The sequence below is a fragment of the Schistocerca cancellata genome, chromosome 8, assembly GCF_023864275.1.
Source record: "Schistocerca cancellata isolate TAMUIC-IGC-003103 chromosome 8, iqSchCanc2.1, whole genome shotgun sequence".
In the NCBI taxonomy this organism is placed as follows: Eukaryota; Metazoa; Arthropoda; class Insecta; order Orthoptera; family Acrididae; genus Schistocerca; species Schistocerca cancellata.
Window position 1 is genome coordinate 194,108,516 of NC_064633.1, and position 18,644 is coordinate 194,127,159.

The following is an 18,644-nucleotide window of genomic DNA, read 5'->3' on the forward strand; positions in this document are numbered from 1 at the left end:
CAAAGATGTAAATAAACATGCATGAGCAGCGCCTATTAGACGGAGGGCGTCCGACAGCCAATCACTTCCAGTCATTTCACCAGGAAGGAGGTGCACGAACCCGTGTTGTTTGCAGTTCAACTATGCCTAGATGGTCAATACCGCGGTTCGACCGCGTCCGCATTGTTACTTTGTGCCAGGAAGGGCTATCAACGAGGGAAGTGTCCAGGCGTCTCGGAGTGAACCAAAACGATGTTGTTCGTACATGCGAAGAGATACAGAGAGACAAGAACTGTCGATGACATGCCTTACTCCGGCCGCCCAAGGGCTACTGCTGCAGTGGATGACAGCTACCTACGGATTATGGCTCGGAGGAACCCTGACAGCAACGCCACCATGTTGAATATTGCTTTTCGTGCAGCCACAGGGCATCGTGTTACCACTCAAACTGTGCGCAACAGGCTACATGATGCGCAACTTCACTCCCGACGTCCTTGGCGAGGTCTATCTTTGCAACCACGACACCATACAGTGCGGTACAGATGGACCCAACAACATGCCGAATGGACCACTGAGGATTGGGATCACGTTCTCTTCACCGATGAGTGTCGCATAAGCCTTCAACCACACAATCGTCGGAGACGTGTTTGGAGGCAACCCGGTCAGGCTGAATGCCTTGGACACACTGTCCAGCGAGTGCAGCAAGGTGGAGGTTCCCTGCTGTTTTGGGGTGGCACTACGTGGGACCGACGTACGCCGCTGGTGGTCATGGAAGGCGCCGTGACGGCTGTACGTTACGTGAATGCCATCCTCCGATCGATAATGCAACCATATTGGCAGTATATTGGCGAGGCATTCGCCTTCATGGATAGTATTCCACGGCGAATACATGCATGCATCAATGCAAGAGGACTTGCTGCTGGGTATTAGAGGTACCGATGTGTACAGCAATCTGGACGACCACCTTTGAAGGTCTTCCTGTATGGTGGTACAACATGCAATGTGTGGTTTTCATGAGCAATAAAAATGGCGGAAATGGTGTTTATGTTGCTCTCTATTCCAATTTTGTATACAGGTTCCGGAACTCTCGAAATCGAGGTGATGCAAAACTTTTTTTGATGTGTGTATTTTTCTCAGGAAATAGTACACGTCTCAAGTCGAAATTCGTCACATATTAAGGTCTGTGCTCTCTTAGTGATGCAAAAAATTGAAGCTTCTATGTCAATACAATCAAAAGATACGACCATTTATGTCACAAATTTTGATACTCGCAAATTAACTCACAGCGTACTTCTAGTGGGCCTAGAATCAAGATATTTGGCAAGAAACAACCTTTCACAGTGAAACTAAAGGAAAGAATCCTAAAATTGTTAATCTTTAACTAAATCAAACGAAACTAATATTTTTTGTCATTTGTTATCAGACGTCAAACTTGAAATAAAAACAACAGTAGTTCTGAATTCTGACTGAGAAGGTCGCAATGAAACATCAAGCAAAGAATGACTTCGTAGCTCATATGACGCGTTTCGGTATTTATCCATCGTCATATATCCAGGAGCGATTACTGCACGTAGATGTGGCGTTCCAAATTGTATGTGAAAGAAACGTTTGTAATCATCTGGGCTTCCTGCGTAATAAATGTCTTTCAAGGACACAACAAGTTTGTATAACCAGTTAAGCTGCTATGAGTATTACTTTAATTTGATTTATAGGCATATGATGAATACACTGCAGGAAACTGAGATGTACTTACACACAAGAAATTATCCACATTTAATCCTCAACAAACAAGTTTGCCTAAAATACAAACACTTCATCGAAATCTTTATTTGCATGGACCACGTATCCACCAAGATCCTGGATAAACCGTAATACAATCAACAGACAAAATTTAACTTACGCAACACAACACCACAGATATCCATTCAGTTTAGCCCAATAACATCGATGATAGGAATGTCAACAAGTAGATGTAACCGTAAAATACCGCTGATCATCTGACATAATTACTGTCACGAAATTTCAACTGGAAATTAAGTTTATTTATGACCATTATTAGTGCGATGTCAGAACATAACACACAACTAATTATTGATGGAATGACAACGAAGGAAAACAATCAGCAAACAGACAGACAGCAACAGAAATATCAAAATCGCTGATCATCTTTCACAACTGCTGCCACTAAATGTCACTTACAGATTAAGTTTTATTTCTGACTAATACTAAATGAGAACTTAGAACATACTACAAAATTGATTGTTATTGCTTCATTAACGTAACGTTTCTAGCATTTGTAGACTTAGAGAAAGTTTTTGACAATGTTGGCTGGAATACTCTCTTTCAAATTCAGAAGGTGGCAGCGAGCGAAAGGCTATTTACAATTTGTACAGAAACCAGATGGCAGTTATAAGAGTCGAAGGACATGAAAGGGAAGCAGTGGTTGGGAAGGGAGTGAGACAGGGTTGAAGCCTCTCCCCGATGTTATTCAATCTGTACATTGAGCATGCAGTAAAGGAAACAAAAGAAAAATTCGGAGTAGGTATTAAAATCCATGGAGAAGAAATAATAACTTTGAAGTTCGTCGATGACATTGTAATCCTGTCAGGGACATCAAAGGACTTGGAAGAGCAGTTTAACGGAATGGGCACTGTCTTGAAAGGAGAATATAAGATGAACATCAGAAAAGCAAAACGAGGATAATGGAATGTGGTCGCATATGGTCGGGTGATACTGAGGGAATTAGATTAGGAAATGAGACACTTAAAGTAGTAAAGGAGTTTTGCTATTTGGGAAGCAAAATAGCTGATGATGTTCGAAGTAGAGAGGATATAAGATGTAGACTGGCAATGGCTAGGAAAGCGTTTATGAAGAAGAGAAATTTGTTTACATCGAGCATAGATTTAAGTGTCAGGAAGTCGTTTCTGAAAGTATTTGTATGGAGTGCAGCCATGTATGGACGTGAAACGTGGACGATTAATAGTTTGGAGAAGAAGAGAATAGAAGCTTTCGAAACGTGGTGCTACAGAAGAATGCTTAAGATTATATGGGTAGGTCACATAACTAAGGAGGAGATATTGAATAGAATAGGGGAGAAGAGGAGTTTGTGGCACAGCTTGACCAGAAGAAGGGATCGGTTGGTAGGACATGTTCTGAGGCATGAAGGGTTCACCAATTTAGTATTGGAGGGCAGCGTGGAAGGTAAAAATCGTAGAGGGAGACCAAGAGATGAATATATTAAACAGATTAAGAAGGATGTAGGTTACAGTAGGTATGGGAGATGAAGAAGCTTGCACAGGATAGAGCAGAATGGAGAGCTGCATCAAACCAGTCCCTGGAATGAAGACCACAACAATAACAGATGTAACCATATAATACCGCCGATCGTCTGACATAATTACTGTCACGAAATTTCAACTGGAAATAAAGTTTATTTCTGACCATTATTAATGAGATGTCAGAACATAGCACACAACTAATTATTGACGGAATGACATCGAAGGAAAACGATCAGCAAACAGACAGACAGCAACAGAAATAGCAAAATCGCTTATCATCTTTCACAACTGCTGTCACTGAACGTCAGTTACAGATTACGATTTATTTCTGACTGCTACTAAATGAGAAGTTAGAACATACTACAAAACTGGCTATTATTGCTACATTAAAGTAAAAAAAATCAGTAAGAAATAGCTACAGAAACGATAATATTGCGTGGAAGCAAGAACTTGAAAACATACGTTAAATCATGTTGTTCATAAGTAAGGTAATACAACAAACGTACCAAAATTTATAAACCTGATGATGACTGTATAGCTGAAATGGGCGTATGGTTCAAATACACTACTGGCCATTAAAATTGCTACACCAAGAAGAAATGCAGATGATAAACAGGTATTCATGGGACAAATATATTATACAAGAACTGACATGTGATTACATTTTCACGCAATTTGAGTGCATAGATCCTGAGAAATCAGTACCCAGAACAACCACCTCTGGCCGTAATAGCGGCCTTGATACGCCTGGGCATTGAGTCAAACAGAGCTTGGATGGCGTGTACAGGTACAGCTCCTCATGCAGCTTCAACACGATACCACAGTTCATCAAGAGTAGTGACTTGCGTATTGTGACGAGCCAGTTGCTCGGCCACCATTGACCAGACGCTTTCAGTTGGTGAGAGATCTAGAGAATGTGCTGGCCAGGGCATCAGTGGAACATTTTCTGTATCCAGAGAGGCTCGTACAGGACCTGCAACATGTGGTCGTGCATTATCCTGCTGAAATGTAGGGTTTCGCAGGGATCGAATGAAGGGTAGAGCCACGGGTCGTAACACATCTGAAATGTAACGTCCACTGTTCAAAGTGCCGTAAATGCGAACTAGAGGTGACCGAGACGTGTAACCAATGGCACCCCATACCATCACGCCAGGTGATACGCCAGTATGGCGATGACGAATACACGCTTCCAATGTGCGTTCACCGCGATGTCGCCAAAGACGGATGCGAACATCATAATGCTGTAAACAGAACCTGGATTCATCCGGAGAAATGACGTTTTGCCATCGTGCACCCGGGTTCGTCGTTGAGTACACCATCGCAGGCGCTCCTGTCTGTGATGCAGCATCAAGGGTAACCGCAGCCATAGTCTCCGAGATGATAGTCCATGCTTCTGCAAGCGTCGTCGAACTGTTCGTGCAGATGGTTGTTGTCTTCCAAACGTCCCCATCTGTTGACTAAGGGATCGAGACGTGGCTGCACGATCCGTTACAGCCATGCGGATAAGATGCCTGTCATCTCGACTGCTAGTGATACGAGGCCGTTGGGATCCAGCACGGCGTTCCGTATTACCCTCCTGAACCCACCGATTCCATATGCTGCTAACAGTCATTGGATCGCGACCAACGCGAGCAGCAATGTCGAGATACGATAAGCCGCAATCGCGATAGGCTACAATCGGACCTTTATCAAAGTCGGAAACGTGATGGTACGCATTTCTCCTCCTTACACGAGGCATCACAACAACATTTCACCAGCCAACGCCGGTCAACTGCTGTTTGTGTATGAGAAATCGGTTGGAAACTTTCATGTCAGAGTGTTGTAGGTGTCGCCACCGGCGCCAACCTTGTGTGAATGCTCTGAAAAGCTAATCATTGGCATATCACAGCATCTTCTTCCTGTCGGTTAAATTTCGCGTCTGTTGCATGTCATCTTCGTGGTGTAGCAATTTTAATGGCCAGTAGTGTAAAAATAATACTCATAGAGCGTAACAGGCTTTATTCACACGAAGTAATGGCCGCTATCGACAGGGGATCGATCTCAATTTGATTCCGTATTTCTAGATTTCCGGAAAGCAACTTCTAATCAAGCTGCAGGCCTATGGGGTATCGTCTCAGTTGTGCGACTGGATTCGTGATTTTCTGTCAGAAAGGTCGCAGTTCGTAGTAATAGACGGCAAATCATCGAGTAAAATTGAAGTGATATCAGGTGTTCCCCAGGGAAGCGTCCTGAGATCTCTGCTGTTCCTGATCTATGTAAATGACCTGCATGACAATCTGAGCAGTTCTCTTAGGTTGTTCGCAGATGATGCTTTAATTTACCGTCTAGTAAGGTCACCCGAAGACCAGTATCAGTTGCAAAGCGATTTAGAAAAGATTGCTGTATGGTGTGGCAGGTGGCAGTTGACGCTAAATAACGAAACGTGTGAGGTGATCCGCATGACTTCCAAAAGAATTACTCGATAAATAGTACAATTCTCAAGGCTGTCAAGTCAACTAAGTACCTGGATGTTAAAATTACGAACAACTTCTGTTGGAAAGACCACATAGATAATATTGTGGGGAAGGCGAGCCAAAGGTTGCGTTTCATTGGCAGGACACTTAGAAGATGCAACAAGTCCACTAAAGAGACAGCTTACACTACATTCGTTCGTCCTCTGTTAGAATATTGCAGCGCGGTGTGGGATCCTTACCAGGTGGGATTGACGGAGGGCATCGAAAGGGTGCAAAAAAGTGCAGCTCGTTTTGTATTATCGCGTAATAGAGGAGAGAATGTGGCAGATATGATACGCGAGTTGGGATGGAAGTCATTAAAGCAAAGACGTTTTTCGTCGCGGTGAGATCTATTTACGAAATTTCAGTCACCCATTTTCTCTTCCGAATGCGAAAATATTTTGTGGAGCCCAACCTACATAGGTAGGAATGACCATCAAAATAAAATAAGAGAAATCAGAACTCGAACAGAAAGGTTTAGGTGTTCGTTTTTCCCGCGCGCTGTTCGGGAGTGGAATGGTAGAGAGATAGTATGATTGTGGTTCGACGAACCCTCTGCCAAGCACTTAAATGTGAATTGCAGAGTAATCATGTAGATGTAGATGCAGACAAGTTTAATAAGTGGCTGAAAAATTCGTAGGCTAGTTTGTTTCTGAAAATTCCGGTTAATCATATTTACAATAATACGTAGTACGGAGAAACAATGTTCCAATGTACTGACTCTCTCAGTGGCAAAGTGGCTTTGGCCAGCATAGTGCCGCGAGGCCTGATAAATAAACAAATGCAGTACTCTACACTATACGAGCGCGCAGGTAACGAGACACTGTACCGCCGCGCGAGCGACGTGAGGTGGGCAGCACGGCGCATGCGCGGCGCCGGCAGCTCTCGCCGCAGGTCGGGGTTCGTCGCTCGGCGCGGCGCGGCGCGGCCGTCTGTGGAGAGCCACAGTCGACGGTCGACAGCCGGCGGTCGATCAGCTGTGGTCGGCTCCGCACAGCGCGCCAGACGCCGTCCCGTGAGTACCGCGGAAGCTGGCGCTGCTCCTGGCGCGTTCTCAGCTAGGGATGTTGGCGCTTGGCACACTCCAAAACGCCTACCTGTTGACAGTTTCGCTCGCGCTCTTTCCGCACATCTACACATTTGCAGTTCTATTTCCCCTGTAAATGAATTTTTCCCTCTAGACTTTCGACAACCCTAAATCCTGCTTGCAGCCGTTTGAATCACTTTTCTGTTAATCTGTTGGTTCCGATTCACAATGTTGCGGTAACTAACAGTATCACTTCTGCTTTGGAGATTAAATTTGTTCGATATTGCCTAGCAACATTATTATCTGTCATAAAACATTTAAAAACTAAACTGTTCGCACATGGGATATAGCTCTGCTTTTGTTTACCTTTGCAAACAAATGCGGTTTTCGAATGCTAACGGAGTATCATTAAAAACACGTGAGGACATGGCTCTACAGCACTATCTTAGGAATGTTTATTATTTCAATTTGTTTTGGTGAAATAATATCGCTTGTACGTTTACTTGCGAGGCAATAAGACTGTGCAAGCACATCTGAAATCCCTACCTTCGACTAATTTTTTTGTATGTTTTTTATAAACCACCAAAAATCTTAACTACCTTTGTAAGAAGTTGCCTTTTTCACACTCCTGTCTTTTAACAACTGTGCTTGTTTACGAGTATACTGACGTGAGGTCATATAATCTGTTTCAAACACTAGGCAGCGATGTAAAATAAAGAGACAGTGGAGCTGTTTGCCGCGGGAAGTAAACAGAGTACTCTACCAAAGTAGTTATGGAAACCTCTTGATAACCCGCGGCTAAAATTTATTCGATTATAGCGATCGCATTTCAATTTAGCAATCGTAGTTGTAGTAATCAGTTTCAGTTTCTTACTTAGAGGTTCATAATAAACTTGATTCATACCCCTAATAGTTTCAGGTAACTGCGAGATCTAGAAAAAAATGGTAACTATTTGAATGAAATTTTTACGAGTGACTGAGACGTTTTGGTGACTTCAAACGCCTAGCAAACGAAATACAATTTCTAACTAATTTTGAAGGAACAAATGCGTGGACTGCAATTATAGTGAACGCTCAAATGGAAAAATTACGCCGTTTTGCTGTTCCAGTGTTTATGGATGATTTTCGGATGCTACGTATCTTAGCATTGATGGGGGATGTGATCTGTGGACCTATGATATTTTTTTTTCTCATTTTGTTATTTAATTCTAAAGACAGGATGAGATTGTGGCGACACAATATTCAGCTCTCAAAATAAGAGTGAAGCCTTTTTTAACGAAGATTGTAAGCTACGTACATACGTAAATAAAAATGAATGAACGTAATTCATGATATTGCTGTACTTGACGCAAAACAGTTGTTGATGTGTTGTTCCTCTATGTCTGTGAAGGCTGACATTGTTTCCAGACTATCCTCTGGGTTCGTTACAATAGCGAGTGAAGAATCTATACCAAGGATTGGATGACGGAGCGTAATTAGAATGGAAGTGTTGTGCTGGGATTGCAACGGTGTTAAGTTAAACCAGGTTGTTATTTGATTGGATGGATTGCGTAGTGATGCAACTGAAGAGGCAAGGTTCACGACAGAGCTGAAGAAGTTTCTAGACAGGAAAAATGGTAGAGGTGATCCTCGATCTTTGGAAGAAAAGAACGACTCGTCAAATTACATTATATATATATATATATATATATATATATATATATATATATATATATATATATATATATATATATATATATATATATATCGCGACGGTTTTCATGATCTCGGTGAGGAACTCAAGTGAAGGTTCTTTTCGAGTAATATGTCAAGTGTATAGGTGTAGTATGTTGCTAAAGGTGGGACAGTGTGGTAAGATTAACGATGAGTAATATTGGCATTTGGGTGATACCTCGTGTGGTAGGCTGTACTTTGTGTCATCCCATAACTCTTTCATTAGTCTTGAAATATAAAAATTGTAATCGATAAAACAAACTATGATGTTGAATGTACATGGATTAAATGAATCCATGTAATTCTTATCTGTTTCTTCCTGACGGCCTGTCTGCGCTCCGAACACGCACCGTCTGTCCTGTGGGTTAAGAAACACCTGTTGCCAAAACCGAAGACCGACATATGGGGTTGCAGACTAACAGTGTGGCCTGTGTCGCGTGTTCTACGCTGAAAAAATTTAACATCTGCATTCCCCCTCCAATAACCTTCCTAGTTCTAAATCCAAAAGTATTCATGCGTGCGACAGATTCGCAACGTGTCATTGTGCGAAGCTAAATTTAGTGTACCATCTCTGATAATTCAACTAGGAAAATTTACTCTTTTATCGCGGGACATCTCTTAAAATCATGCCGCAGAGTTCTGCATTTGAAAGAAGGGACGTGAAAGAGAATGAATCCTTAAAATATTTTGTCGAAGCATATGAGATGTTCTCAACATGAGCTACGTACTTAAAAATTTAGTCTGTCAAAATCTGAAGAACAAGCAAAAAGGAAGATTTTCATGATATCCAAACAACCTCAAATAGAAAAAAGGGAAAACATAGGTTGAAAGGGTTTCCCACACTCACTGGTATTACAGGTTTCAGTCGATGTAATACGTTTTCTAATTCACAGCGATGTACACTCTCTTACAAATCACGATAACACGATCGCAAACTGAATTCTGAAAAGAAATAAACATAGCTGAACAACAGTTTTGCCGGAGCAGAAGTTTAATAACTGTAATAAGCACAAGGGAAAATTATCTGAAATACCAGTAATTATTGTTTTAAGCCTAAGATTTTAGTTTCACAGAAAATATGTCACGGTAACAAAATGTTATTAGTAGCAAATTCCTAACAGCATTAAAACTTTTTCTGTAATGAAGAGTGTAGACAAGAACGCAATTCACCAAATTCGCACTAATGTATATGTTTTGCAAAATTTCCGAGTGAAACTGATCGCTGTAGCTCAGCTTGCGTGTATTTGTTGATGCACCGGGAATCGAACCAGGACCCTGTGCACGCTAGACAAATACGTTACCACTTAATCTTTTTTTCTTTTTTCGTTGATCTCATTTTTTCGTTATTGTTCCTTGCGTTTGCTCTGGGCGGACGTCATATCACACCCGCTCAAGTTCGATGTTGACCCACTCACTCAGTTTTTTTTATTACAGAACGCAGCTAACCCTCTGACAGAGCACGCTGAAGAAACCCCTGAGAACTATGTAACAGCACCAAATCGTGTATGTAAAGTAGTGAAGGAACGGAAATTGCATTTTGTCCAAGGCGGAATCTTCAAACATAGTTTCATAATATTGTCTCAGACTTGCATTCTTGTTTTCTTGGCAACTTTTGAGACTTGCTGTCACCCCCAGATGAATTAACCCTTCTCTAGGTACATGGTGACCCTGCAAAATCATTCAACGTGGTCAGACCTCTCTGGACGTAGCACAACAGCGATTATTGCTCTGGCGTACAGGGTGGAATCACTAGGAACCGTTCCAAACCATTTGACGTAATTTGAAAGTGACCCGAAACAGCAAAGGGTATTTATGCTCTTTTTTTGCCGGCCGCGGTGGTCTAGCGGTTCTGGCGCTGCAGTCCGGAGCCGGGGGACTGCTACGGTCGCAGGTTCGAATCCTGCCTCGGGCATGGGTGTGTGTGATGTCCTTAGGTTAGTTAGGTTTAAGTAGTTCTAAGTTCTAGGGGACTTATGACCTAAGATGTTGAGTCCCATAGTGCTCAGAGCCATTTGAACCATTTGTATTTATGCTTTTTCAGTCCTTCTGTTTAGCGCCCTCCTACAGTATGATCAACGAAGGTAGTAACATTGACCTATACTTGAATAAAAGGGCAAATGGTCTCTCTGAGCCCCATAGTTCGGCAACACCCTTTGTTGGGCACCACATCAGGGATTGCCCTGAGGCGCTGGAATAGCCGCGAGACACCACACAGCTGAAATGGGTGTCCAAGTCTCTGGTACATTTTTAATGGGCTCAACTAAGTTGCGCGGCTGGCACAGACTGTATTGCCGTTCTTTATACGTGTGTTAATGCTGCACCCTTCCGTGACCACGCCACAGGACGGCACGAAACAGAGGGGGCTGATAAAGCATAAACACTCTTTGTTGCTACAGGACACATTCAAATTTCTTCGAATAGTTTTGAGTGGTCCTTAGTGATTCCAACCTGTACACTAGAGCAAAAATGAGTGTCGTGCTACAGTCCAAAGGGGTGGGATCACGATGAATGGGGTTTGCACACCCACAACATCGTTAGAGAAGGACTGAATCTTCCAAGGGATATCAGGACTGTCAAAGGTTTTCAGGATCGTCGTCGTATTGCTCATCGCACTGTAAACTGTCGTTGTCGACCATGAACTGGCGGGAATCAACGTCCCAAGGGAAGGGGTGGTTTCATTGGCGCCCTTTACGACATTCCCTGAGGACTTAACGTGTCGATTCCGAGTGGCTGTGGGTCTTCAATATTTTCCTCTGCTCCCCCCTCCCCTCCCCCCTCTCCCCATAAGAAAACCGTATGATTTCAACGCTGGGTGTCACGGTTTTGTCTTTCATCGCAGAGAGATCAAAACGAGAGCAGAAATGCGGGTAAGACGGGATGTGACGACGTTCCTATTGTGTGATACGTCCACGATGGCGTTGGGCAGAATTGTGCTGAAATTTGTTACCAATGTGACATCAATAAACCACCTCACAGCTCACATGAACTTCTGAGCAGTGATCTAGTTTTCGCATGTGTCGACACCTTGTTGTTTGAAGCTCGCCCAATCGGAGGGTGACGTCGCAGGGCATCATGCTTTAGCACCAGTACAGAGGAAGCTTGTACGTACATTTGAGCCCAATTTAAAATTCATGCTCACAATGGGAGACGGTTACAAGATTTGCAAGAAGTTATATTTCTTGTGCAGTGTGGATAATTTTCTGAGTTGTATTTCGGATCTTCACATGTTGTATGAATTTGATGGGAGCAGTTTCATGTAAGAGTAATTTAAGTATTCACAATGGAACCAACGCACGACAAATATTTTCGCATAATTCACAGAAGAATAGGCATATTTTTCCAGCTATCAAATGGAAGAAGAAACCTTTATTAGAGCTATTACCGTCTTGCTGAAGCAAACGATCGCCTACATGCTGTAGATACACACTGAAGATACAAAGAAACTGGTACACCTGCCTAATATCCTGTAGGGCCCCCACGAGCACGCAGAAGCGCCGCAACACGACGTGGCATGGACTCCACTAATGTCTGTAGTAGTGCTGAAGGGAACTGACACCATGAATCCTGCAAGGCTGTCCACAAATCCGTAAGAGTACCAAGGGGTGGATATCGCTTCTGAACGGCACATTGCAAGGCATCCCAGACATACTCATTAACAAATGTTTTTTATTCCAGTCTTTGATCACAATATGAATTGTTTAGACGATGACCTGTTTCAGTCCGTAATGACCACCCACAGATCTTTTTTACACCATGTACTAAAGTGATAGGCCCATAATGGCATCGTAAAAACATATAAATATAATCAGCACAGCATCGTCATATAGATCTAAAATAAGGTGTAGAACAGGCCTATTCTACACCTTATTTTAGATCGATATGACGATGCTGTGCTGATTATATTTATATGTTTTTACGATGCCATTATGGGCCTATCACTTTAGTACATGGTGTAAAAAAGATCTGTGGGTGGTCATTACGGACTGAAACCGCTCATCGTCTAAAGAATTGTGACCAAAGACTGGAATAAAAAACAATTCACAGTATTGGATCACTGTTTGTATACACGACCATGTCGCAGTTGGTGATGCTCATTAACGTTCATGTCTGGGGAGACTGGTGGCCAGTCAAAGTGTTTAAACTCAGAAGAGTCTTCCTGGGGCCACTCTGTAGCAATTCTGGAAATGTGGCGTGTTGCACTCACCTCATGCATCTATCCGTCTTAATGCACAATGGACACGAATGGATGCAGGTGATCAGACAGGAAGCTTACGTATATGTCACCTGCCAGAGTCGTATCTACACGCGTCAGAGTCCGATATCACTCCAACTGCACATGCCTCACACCATTACAGAGCCTCCACCAGCTTGAACAGTCTCCTGCTGACATACAGGGTTCATGGATCCATGAGGTCGTCTCCAAACCTGTACACGTCGATCCGCTCGATACAATTTGAAACGAGACTCGTTTCACCAGGCAACATGTTTCCAGTCATCATTAGTCCAATGTCGGTGTTGACAGGCCCAGGCGACGTTTAAAGCTTTGTGTCGTGTAATCGTCAAGGGTACACGAGTGGGGCTTAGGCTCCGAAAGCGCATGTCGATGATGATTCGTTATATGGTTCGCACGCTGATATTTGTTGATAATCCAGCACTGAAATCTGCAGAAATTTTTCGAAGGGCTGCACTTCTGACACGTTGAACGATTCTCTTCAATCGTCGTTGGTCCCGTTCTTGCAGGATCTTTTTCCGGCCGCAGCGATATCGGCGATTTGATGTTTTTTTTTACCGGATTCCTGATATTCACAGCCGGCCGCGGTGGTCTAGCGGTTCTGGCGCTGCAGTCCGGAACCGCGGGACTGCTACGGTCGCAGGTTCGAATCCTGCCTCGGGCATGGGTGTTTGTGATGTCCTTAGGTTAGTTAGGTTTAAGTAGTTCTAAGTTCTAGGGGACTTATGACATAAGATGTTGAGTCCCATAATGCTCAGAGCCATTTTGAACCTGATATTCACGGTACACTCGTGAAATGGTCGTACGGGAAAATCCCCACAACATCGTCCCATCACCCGTGCGCCGACTATAACGCCACATACAAACTCACTTAAATCTAGGTAATCTGCCATTGTAGCAGCAGTAAACAATCTAACAACGGTGCCAGACACTTGTCTTATACAGGGTGAGCCACCTAACGTTACCGCTGGATATATTTCGTAAACCACATCAAATACTGACGAACCGATTCCACAGACCGAACGTGAGGAGAGGGGCTAGTGTAATTGTTTAATACAAACCATACAAAAATGCACGGAAGTATGTTTTTTAACACAACCTACGTTTTTTTAAATGGAACCCCGTTAGTTTTGTTAGCACATCTGAACATATAAACAAATACGTAATCAGTGCCGTTTGTTGCATTGTAAAATGTTAATTACATCCGGAGATATTGTAACCTAAAGTTGACGCTTGAAACCTCTGATGTTCAGTTGCGTGTTGTAACAAACAGCTGCAACATACAACGCGTTTCTACAGAATGATCTGCCAACGTTGCTCGGAAATGTCCCACTGGAAACGCGTCGACGTATGTGGTATCAGCATGATGGTGCACCTGCACATTCCGCAATTAACACTAGGCTGACCCTTGACAGGATGTTCGACGGGCGTTTCATAGGACGTGGAGGACGCATAAATTGGCCAGCCCGTTCTCCTGATCTTACACCTCTGGACTTCTTTCTGTGGGGTACGTTAAAGGAGAATGTGTACCGTGATGTGGCTACAACCCCAGAGGATATGAAACAACGTATTGTGGCAGCCTGCGGCGACATTACACCAGATGTACTGCGGCGTGTACGACATTCATTACGCCAGAGATTGCAGTTGTGTGCAGCAAATGATGGCCACCACATTGAACATCTATTGGCCTGACATGTCGGGACACACTCTATTCCACTCCATAACTGAAAACGGAAACCACGTGTGTACGTGTACCTCACCCCTCATGGTAATGTACATGTGCGTCAGTGAAAAAAAAGACCAATAAAAAGGTATTAGCATGTGGACGTAATGTGCTGTTCCAGTCTCTTCTGTACTTAAGGTCCATCACCGTTCCCTTTGGATCCCTACGTAATTCGGTGCTCTCCGATACACACGATCGAACAGCGGAGGAGGGGTACTCAAGCGTCAACTTTATGTTACAATATCTCCGGATGTAATTAACATTTTACAATGCAACAAACGGCACTGATTACGTATTTGTTTATATGTTCAGATGTGCTAACAAAACTAACGGGGTTCCATTTAAAAAAAAACGTAGGTTTGTGTTAAAAAACATATTTCCGTGCATTTTTGTATGGTTTGTATTAAACAATTACACTAGCCCCTCTCCTCACGTTCGGTCTGTGGCATCGATTCGTCAGTATTTGATGTGGTTTACGAAATATATCCAGCGGTAATGTTAGGTGACTCACCCTGTATAGCCGTTGCCGACTGCAACGCCGTAATGTGCCTATTTACATATCTCTGTATTTCAATATGCATGCCTATTTACTAGTTTCTTTGGCGCTTGAGTGTGTGAGAAGCCACATAAAAGATAGGCCTCTGTAAGGCATCCTCCTAGGTGACTGGGTCTATGTCAATTACCTGCCAATCACTGCGCATACTTCATGCGGCTTCACTACTCATCTTTAGTCTCCGAAGGCAGCTATCGTAACGCGCCCAATGTAAGTAGGATACTGGAGACGATACTGTGGATACACCATTCATTAGAGTGATTGGAAACTTTTCAGTTTTATTCGTTCATCCACTAAGCTCCTGGAGAGCGCATTTTAATTACGTTCACTACTGTTGTTGTTGTTGTGGTCTTCAGTCCTGAGACTGGTTTGATGCAGCTCTCCATGCTAATCTATCCTGTGCAAGCTGCTTCATCTCCCAGTACCCACTGCAACCTACATCCTTCTGAATCTGCTTAGTGTATTCATCTCTTGGTCTCCCTCTACAATTTTTACCCTCCACGCTGCCCTCCAATACTAAATTGGTGATCCCTTGATGCCTCAGAACATGTGCTACCAACCGATCCCTTCTTCTGGTCAAGTTGTGCCACAAACTTCTCTTCTCCCCAATCCTATTCAATACTTCCTCATTAGTTATGTGATCTACCCATCTAACCTTCAGCATTCTTCTGTAGCACCACATTTCGAAAGCTTCTATTCTCTTCTTGTCCAAACTATTTATCGTCCATGTTTCACTTCCATACATGGCTACACTCCACGTTCACTACTATCCACGTAAAATTGGCAGTCTCTAATAATTTAATTTTACTCTAAATCGTACAATTATTTTATATTATTCGAATAACTACGTACAGGGTGATTCTTATTAACATTTAAAAACCTCCGAAGTGACGTAGATGGCACTGAGACAAATAATTTAATGTAAGACACGTGGTGCCGCAACTGACAGGAAATACTCCAAAACTGGATGACAAATGTTGAACATCGGACGCCATCAGTTGGCGTACCTCGCCACGCGTGCTCTGGTTGAAGCTGTTGATATGCCACATCTTGTCATCCCAACCCAAGTTGGGCGTTCCCATCGGTGTGGCTCTGGACCACGTGAGCGACTTAGTAGCGTGCCACTCCGTGTTCCATTCTTGCGTCTGGCAGGCAATAACTTTCTCATTGCGTTAGACAGTTGTGTGTTTACAGTGAGGTAAGAATTATTATTTTATTTACCGGTCTCCACTGGTTTACAGCAGAGTACACTTAAAAAAAAAACCTATCGTACAAGTAAACGACAGGAAGCTTCCGAATTGCGTCGTCACTAGTAAATGACCTACGTTTTCTTTACTAAATAATCTCTGTAAACAAGAAAAGAAGGGTCAAAAGAAAAGAAACACTAAATAAGAACAGGTTTCCACTGATTACAGCGAGGGCAATAATTTTGTAACATCTACCTTTACAGCACATCACATTTACAAAAGTGTTCGCAGTATGCACCGTTTGCTCGAATGCAAGTCGTGCATCACTCAGTCATCCCTTCAAGTCCACGCCCAACCGCTGCACGCATGGCACGGTACGCCATCTGCTGACGTCACATGTTCATCATTTGTCACGCATTTTTGGGGAATTTCCCGACATTCGCAGCCCTCTGTGTCTTGTATTATATTAGTTGTCTCGGCCTCCTATAAGTTGCTACGCGGTTTTTTAAACGTTAATAAGAATTACTTGTGTAAGAACATGGTTCCAGCATCTTTTTACGAGAACAACATGCAGTTATACTTTAAGTGATATTCGGCCTTTACTTCGTTCATATTTATCACATTTAAATTCTCTGTTGAGTGAAGTACATATATTTTTCCTCGCTGTAATTAAGTAAAACAAAGAAAAAAGCCAAAAAAGATCTTTACATAGTATGAAACTACTTTTACATCTCTCAACAAAGTGGTAAATTTTTGATATCTACTGTCATAGCGACTACTTTTAAAGTATAAATTGCGAGAGAATGTACTATTTATAGTTCGTGTCTTCATTTGTAACTAATGATCTCAGTTCACTGCCAATGTGAAGCGCTTGGGGAGCTACCAGAATTCCGTTTAAACCTCCGCAGGTGTCCTTTCCAGATTTGGCTAACAACAAAAATATAACTGAGTTTGGTACAAGGTTGGTAGTTCCGATAAATTAATTGTCGTTCATGCAGGATGTCGATTAAAATTTATTTCTGTGACTGCCAATGTACGTTTCAGTTGGGTCCATTACATAAGGGTGTGCTTCCGTGCAGGGTTATCTTATCAGTCTATTATTTTGGGAAGCCCTTAGATACGTTTTCCACCTCCTCTGCGAGAACGAATGTTTTACTCTTTTCGAAGACGACAGAAAGGAGCACAGAGCGGTAGAGAACAGAACTCGTTTCGAAATCAAATTGCTGCAGTCTGTTGTATTACTAAACGGATAAAACGGTCATAAAACCAGTTGCAGGTTGCCTACGTAACGGCATCCAGGGGCAACAAATATTTGACTTTCAGTATTTCCTAAAATTATTGACTGAATTTAAAAATTTAAAATGCTATAATAATTTTCTTATTAAGAGGTACAATCTTACGTTAGAGGCTTCAAGTCACGTATTAAAGTTAGAAACTGTGTACCTGTCTAAAAGTCAGCGTAACTCATAGCCTCAGACGTTTGAATCCGGGAGTTGGAGTCTCCAAAGAATCGTTGGCGGGGGGAGGGAGTGGTAGTGTTACATGTTACTAATGGTTTCACAAACAAGACTTTGCTCAATTCCTTTTTCTACCCATGTCCAATGGGAGTATTTCTTTACGTTTTGGTTTGTCCAACCATACCGCCAACAGCTTGGTACAATTATAGAAACATCTGTATAGAGAAATCACGGTATTTAAATTTTGAAAACTGATGTACCGTAATTTGTCTCTGATAAATGTGGCTGAGCTCTAGAGCCGAAGAAACACGACAGTCAACTATTTGTTTCCGACGTGATTATTGTCGCACGACAGGAATTAACAGACTTCGAAGGCGGAATGGTAGTTGGAGCAAGATGAATGGAACATTCTACAGGGTTATTACAAATGATTGAAGCGATTTCACAGCTCTACAATAACTTTATTATTTGAGATAATTTCACAATGCTTTGCACACACATACAAAAACTCAAAAAGTTTTTTTAGGCATTCACAAATGTTCGATATGTGCCCCTTTAGTGATTCGGCAGACGTCAAGCTGATAATCAAGTTCCTCCCACACTCGGCGCAGCACGTCCCCATCAATGAGTTCGAAAGCATCGTTGATGCGAGCTCGCAGTTCTGGAACGGTAGAGGAGGTTTAAACACTGAATCTTTCACATAACCTCACAGAAAGAAATCGCATGGGGTTAAGTCGGGAGAGCGTGGAGGCCATGACATGAATTGCTGATCATGATCTCCACCACGACCGATCCATCGGTTTTCCAATCTCCTGTTTAAGAAATGCCGAACATCATGATGGAAGTGCGGTGGAACACCATCCTGTTGAAAGATGAAGTCGGCGCTGTCGGTCTCCAGTTCTGGCATGAGCCAATTTTCCGCGGGCTACGCGTGAAACTTGCCCGCACGCGTTCAACCGTTTCTTCGCTCACTGCAGGCCGACCCGTTGATTTCCCCTTACAGA

The 18,644-nt window shown here is 42.8% G+C and overlaps 1 protein-coding gene across 1 annotated transcript in view; it reads left to right on the top strand.

The window, feature by feature from the left end:
• Positions 1-6,703: 6,703 nt before the first annotated feature.
• The window catches only part of LOC126094631 (glycine receptor subunit alpha-3), a 611,226-nt gene continuing 599,285 nt past the window's right edge, over positions 6,704-18,644 (top strand). The window contains exon 1 of the mRNA XM_049909117.1: positions 6,704-6,764. The gene's annotated coding sequence lies outside the window, so the exon portion shown is untranslated. The remainder of the gene's footprint in view (positions 6,765-18,644) is intronic.